Source organism: Vipera ursinii, assembly GCF_947247035.1.
Source record: "Vipera ursinii genome assembly, chromosome: 6".
Taxonomy (NCBI): domain Eukaryota; kingdom Metazoa; phylum Chordata; class Lepidosauria; order Squamata; family Viperidae; genus Vipera; species Vipera ursinii.
The window spans coordinates 57,218,328-57,225,524 of NC_139515.1; positions in this window are offsets into that span (position 1 = coordinate 57,218,328).

Consider the following 7,197-nt stretch of genomic DNA (forward strand, 5'->3'; position numbering starts at 1 on the left):
TGGACGTTGATGGTAGAGCATATTAAACACCTACTATATATGTTAGGATACCCTCCCAACTGCATAATATAATTAGAAAACATTATAATGACATTCACAGGTTATAGGTGTTTTTTTTTGTTCTTGATGAATTTGAGGATAATGGAGCCAGATTTCTGACTTCCCCCCTCCCCTCATTCCTATCCATAATGTGTAGGTTTCTGTGTAATTAATTACTTTATCCTTCCCTGTCTTTCTATCAGTGTTCATGAGGAATGTGTTACTGATATGAAGCATCTATCAGTTTTTTAAAAAGAATTCAAGCATTACTGCAATTTTTAAAACAGGTTTATAGTAAAAGAACAAAGGTATATTTATATTCTTATATTTATATTTATATTCTTAACTATATTTATAAATATTAGAAGATGAAGCCATGACTGAGACACCATTACCTCTTAGGTAATTGAGAATGAGAATTAAGACAGAGATTTTATTTATTAATTTTTTTTGCAAAGAAATATTAGTTGAATTATAATCCTAAACACATTTATCTGAAAAAACTCCATTTTCCAATCTATGTGATTGATTTCCTTTCCAGTTTACTTCAGTGTCTGGATTGCCATATAAAGATATAGTAGGAAATAGAGGATTCAGAGAGCAGAGAAACCAGGAATTTCAGGGGAAAACAGAATAAAAAGTATAATTGGAAATCATAAAATAAAAGCATTTAAAAATGCAAGTAAATTTTACCTAGAAGCCAATTAGTAACTGAATCTGATGCATGTTTATTAGTAATCATGTATGTGCAAATTAATGGCTTGCTGTTTGTAAATTGTCCAGAGTCACTTAGGTGAGATGAGCAGTATAGAAATTTGATGAATAAATAAGTAAATAAAATAGTCTCTGACAATCCATATCCTTCTCTGAAAGGTACAAATCAAAATTAGCAATAACAGGGAAAAATAAATAACCCCAAAATATGAGATAGTGAAATATTATAACATACTTCATCCTATAACATACTTCCTCATAACATATAGAAGCATTTAAGATGAAATCCTACACTATATAGAAATCTCTCAATTCAATGGTTTATAGACTTTTGTGGCCATTCTGCTAATAGGACAGCAGTGCATTTCCAGATCCAGCATATGAGATACAGATGATTGGCCGGCCCTTCCTTCTGATTTGCTATTTATTTGTTTTCATTAATAAAATAAGATATAGATGAACTTGCTGTCTGTCAACACTCCAAACATTGGATGTTTTTGCTTTGACAATATAAGAGGCAGCCTTTTCCTTTAAATTGTTTTGCTCTTAGAATTAGATGAAGCTTGGGGGGGGAAGAGGGAGAATGTTTTCCCTGGTTGTTTTTAATAAGATACGAAATGGCCTGTTAAGGGAAGGGAAGCTTTGCCCTTCAAACTGATTTGAGAATGTGATTTATGACCGCTAACTGGAGGAGGGAATTGTGTTAGATATTAGGTGCTGAAGGAAGGGGAATTCAGATCTTGACATCCCACCATGCTGTGCTGACACTTTGTTCTCATTATTATAGACTTTTTAGAATAAACAATGCCTGGAGGTTCTTTGAAGTGTTTCACTAGTCGGAACCATGACACTGTCCTTCAAATATTGCTAAAGTGCAACTTTCAAGAGCTTCTACCAGCATAGATGATGGTGAGGGATTCCAGGAGTTCTAAATCAGCAACATTTCCAACCCTAAGGCAAAGATTCATCCTAGAATTTCCCAGGCCAATTTCAAGTGTTCTCAGTGAATTATAAAAAAACAACAACACAGTAAAACTTAGTGGTGGAATAGAATTGGGGAAATATATAATAATCATCAGATAAATAGCAATATTTACTGGAATTGTATACCACCATAGCAAAGGTAAAATGGGGTAGATGAGCAACAGCAATAATAATAAAAGCAGCCATGAGATATCAAAGATAAGATAGAGGAAACAATGGGTAATAATTCTGTTTCCATAAATAAATGGAGTGTCCAAATGGATAGGTCCTGTACTATCAATAAAAAGGCACTGTGTCATTATTCTGCTTTTCCTTTTCTTCATGGACATTTTTCTGGCAAGGAAAAAGATGGAAGAAGATGTAGGAAATATAGAAGAGTTAAAAACAAAAGATTATGAATATAATCTGTGAATATAATCAACTATTTGAGAGTAAATGCTGTGTCTGGAAGCATCAATAAAACCAAATCATCTGAGACCATTGAAGTCTATATGCCAGGGCTTTTCAACTTTTTCACCCATTCTACCACTTTTAGGATATGGCAACATCTGAGTACCACCAGTTGCCTAGCAAGGTGTCAAAAACTTGATGATCCCCCCCCCAAAAGGAAAAAAGTGATGAAGTACAGGTAGTCCTCGACTTACAACAGTTCGCTTAGTGACTGTTCGAAGTTACAATGGCACTGAAAAACGTGCCCCCAAGCCACAGCTGAGCAAGACACCTGCCTGCCTGCCCTATGGTGCTCTTCTTCCTGTCCAAGGTTTTCATTGTTGTGAGCATTTCTGTTGAGGATTGGCAGCAGGGGTGATGTGGGGGGGGTGTTTGATTTTTATTTCTCCCCCTCTGCTGGGTGGTTGCAGCAGGTTTTGGTCACTTCACATGACCCTGGGACATTGTGACCGTCATAAATATGAACCAGTTACCAAGCATCTGAATGTAAATCACAAGACCCTGGGATGCTGCAACATTCCAGCTGATTGGCGCTTCTTTGGGCCTGGACTGACTATAGTTTTAAATTTGGTTTAATAGGGTTAATTGTTATGTATTTATTACATTTATCGTTTAATTCTTTTTAAAATTTTGTATTTTATGTTTTTTAACTTTTTATTGTTGTGAGTCGCCCTGAGTCCTTAGGGAGAAGGGCAGCATATAAATTTAATAAATTCAATTCAATTCAATTCAGCAGAAGTGCTAGGGTCAGTGCGAGGCTCCAGCTGGAGCCTGGCACTGATCCTAGAGCTTCTGCTGAGCCCTGACAGCCCTGCAGCTCCAGCCATCTCTCACTCAGGCTTGTGCGGTGCTGACACCGGTTCAGCTCATTCATCCTATTCTAGGATGGTCACCTACCACCTGCTAGGTGCCAATGTACCACAGGTGGTACCTGTACCACTGGTTGAAAAGCTCTGCTATATGCTATAGTACAGCTTAGCTGGTTCACAATAAAGGGGGAAAATGATACTCATAAGTCAGAATCATGCAAAATTCTATTTCATGCTGAATATGTGTGGTAAAGTAAAGTAATTTAAGTAAGGTCATCAGTATTGATGATGCAAAAAGTTTTTCTCTCTAAAATGAAATCCTGGAAGAAAGATTATTCATAAAATAGCTGTGAAAGTTATAGTCTTCATTGGAAAACTAGAGTTTTTTGAGAGAAGCTTGGTTTTCACTAAAAAATTTGGAATCAAAGAGTGAAGAAAACTATTAATTCATTTGAGAACCTTCATCTTTTCATAGCTAAAATCTACCAACCAAATCCATGAGTGAGAGACCATCATATTTGAAACTAGTTTTATTTATAAATGAAAGTGTCAGAATTATTTTGAAATCAGGAAAACTTAAGATAGGTTCTTACCCACCACCATTCAATCTACAGAAATGACTATAAGTTGACTCTTGCTTAAATGCAGGTTGCCACTTCTGTAGTAAAGATAAAAGGAAAGTTAAGCTAGTAGGACAAATTGTGTAACCCAAATCACTGCCATTCTGTGTCCTTCAACATCTGAAGCCTGAAGTGGCCACTTCAGTATTCTTAATAGTCCCATTCATGAAAACAAGAGTACGTTTACATAAAACACATACAACTTGCCAGAAATCTCCTTTCACACACACACAAAAAACCCAACAACCCCAAAACCTAAGGCAAAGCCAAACCATATTATGTCTGAACCAGGCCAACAACTTTACAGTATTAGCAAGCCCTTGTTTTTATTTCTGGTGCTATAATTCATAGAATTCAACAGTTACAAATTCTTTTTCCTGAAATGATAGCTAGTTTTGTAATTATTTGGAAATTTCCATTTATATTTAATGACAAAACAGCACAAGGAAAAAAAATGTAAGCTATTTCATAGCAAACATGGAAGCTTTTAAGGTTCTTAGCTGATTAATCAGGTGAATACTTCAGTAGACTTTCATAATTTTTGAAAAACAAATCCAAGAGCAAAGTTTCACATTGCTGACCCTTATTTACAAAACCATATGCTGTGTAAAATATTAATATTTTGGGTGGAAGGATGAAAACAAGAAATGTATGTAATGAAGATAGGAACTTTAGATTCCATCAGAGACAAGCAGGAATTCTGGTTGATTATATTATTCCAAACTGTGCCAATTCATGAAGTTCCAGATGGCTGAAAGCTTCCCACGGGCAGATCACAGTGATATCTGCAAGTGAGACAAAGAAATTTCTGTAGCTGATCAAACTATAACAAGGTCATATAAGAAGAAATTCTGTGAGTTGTAGCTTCATAGAAAACATCTCATGTTAACATTTTTTTCTTAAAATGTAGTTAACATTATTACAGTTTGTGACTAAAACAGTATAATTTAAACACAATTAAAATAAAATAAAATGGAGTATTATATAACAGTAAAGCAAAAAAAAACCCTACTCTAAGCTAATTTACTTAGTAAAACAAATTGTCAATTATTAGAAGAAAGATCAGTAAGAGACTTAATTCAAATGTAACTAAAATTGTTGGCTACTAAAATGATAGCCTTTGGGAGATTGAAATGAATAAATGAATATAAATTTGTCAATTATCACCGAATTTACTTAATATTGTGAAATATTAGGCTCTTTGAGGACCTATAAGGTTCTACACATGGACAATGAAACAATTTTGTGACAACAGAAATGGCATTCAAGAAGAATTCAGCTATTCTCCTGGAGATCATTTCTAAGGTGACTTTAAAATGTACATTTGCACAAACAATGGAGGATACGAAATGCAAGGAAGCAGCCTTTAATCTAACACATGCTATTAGTCAGATTAGGAATTGATGGCTATTTTGTTCTATTTCTGGTCTGAAATATCATTCAATTTTATTTCTAAAACCATTATAAATTGTTTGCCAGTTACAAATCCATTTATTTTCTTTTTGTACATATCAGCTATTTCTTTTTTGTTATGGTGCCTCATAAAAGAAGGCATTTAGGAGAAATAGCTAAAGGCATTTCTGAATCCTATCAAAATCTTTTTGCAGATGCAAATGTTCTGTTAGAGTCATAAGTCCAGCTCTAGTGAATTATGCCAGTTGTATTTGAATTTTTTAACTATATTTCTCATTTGAAATAGTATGTCACATATGGTACAAATGTACTAATAAAGACTAACCTTTAGTGACACATTATACAAATTTATTTATTTATTTGGAACAATTTATATAGATGAGATTTTGCATTGTGATTTTATTTTATTTATTCTTCTAAAATAATGGAAAGCTCCCCAAAGAAATTAAGGAAGGCATCAACCAAAACATTGTAGCCAGAATTATAAATAAGAGAACTACACGTATGATTATAGAAAGGCTAGTCTAGATTTCAAATGAAGTAAAGAATGGGAGGTACTTTGAAGAACATGAAATCCATAAAGAACATGAAATTTTTAAAAAATCCTTAGGAATTTAGATTATATTGTATATAGTAAATAGACTACAGCAGACATGTCAAACACAAGGCCCGGGGGCCAGATCTGGCCTGCGAAGTGGTTTCATGTGGCCTGCAAAGCCATCCTGGGAACAGTGAGGGAATGGCCCCCACTGCCTTGGCCCTGGCCCAGAGACCCTCCTCCTTCCAGAGACCCTCAGATCTGTCTCACTCCTGCCCAGGCCCCCATAGGCACCCTTGATGCGAACAATGTAGAGCTGGCCATGCCCACCCAGTAGGCCATATGCACTCTAGCCACGCCCACCCAGTAGGCCACACCCACCCTGGCCATACCCACCCGGCCCCCTGAGGGCAACTGCAATGCTGATGCGGCCCTCAATGAAATTGAGTTTGACACCCCTGTACTACAGCATTTTGTATCTATTGAAGTTTCTGACTGCAAAGGCAGCCTATGTAGAGTGCACTACAGTAGTCCATATATGTGCTGATAAAGGCATGAATAAGGATTGAGGCAAACACTGTTTTTAAATCAGAGACTTTTCAAATAGGTGGCACATACAGTGATAAAGGATTGATCAAACTGCTAGTTTGTTTCTGGCCTATATAGTGACTTGCACCAGCCAACTGATTAATTTCTCATAAAGATGGATGCTTCAAAATTTACTGACTTACCTAGGATATTAATTAGGTAAATGAACAAGTCATAACATTATTCTCTGTATTAAATTGTTATAATAGAATATTTAATAACACAATTTTCCTATATTATTTACCTGTTCCAAGTCCCTCCATTCCTGGGATATCATCTCCAAAACTTTGGACAAAGAAAACAGAGCAAGAAAATGAATGAGAGTGAGGGAGGGAGGGAGGGTGGGAGAAAAATATATATACACAACAATACTTTTTCCCTAACCCAAGAGTAGAATGACAAAAAATGGCTATGTAAAAACTCTTTCAAATGCGGTTTTCTTTAGTGTGTTACATTTAAATTATTATGTTTTGCCATTCAGTGTTCTCATCTAAAATGTAGACTGTCTGGACAAATAGAAGGACAATGTAAAATAAGATGTAATCTATTTCTTGAAATAAGTTACATGCTAATTGTTTAGGTCAGCGGAATTAAAACATCCCTTATTGCCCAGTGAATTTTCGGCGTCCAGGTTGGCTGCCTTAGGAAATAACAGGAACAAAATAGGAAATGTATTTCAATTAAAATAGCAAAAATCAAAGCAAATAAACACAATTCTTTTAGCCCTTTGAAAATATTTCTGTCATCATGCCACCCCGTCTGACTTTATTAACACAGAGATCTATGCACATATCACAGGTGTCTTATCTGACGGCTAAAATATAAAGCAATCATAGAAATATGTCCCATTTAAATATAATTATATATGTACACATTTAATATTTAAGGCCAATAGTCCCAGAGATATTGGTTTTGGCCAGTACGGTAGTTATTCAATCTGATAATTCAGAAAATTTGATCATTCCATTTATAACTAGTCCAAGAAATTTTATGTCTTTAGTTCTGAAAGGGGTACTATGTGGACCAGCTTTTTACCAACTAC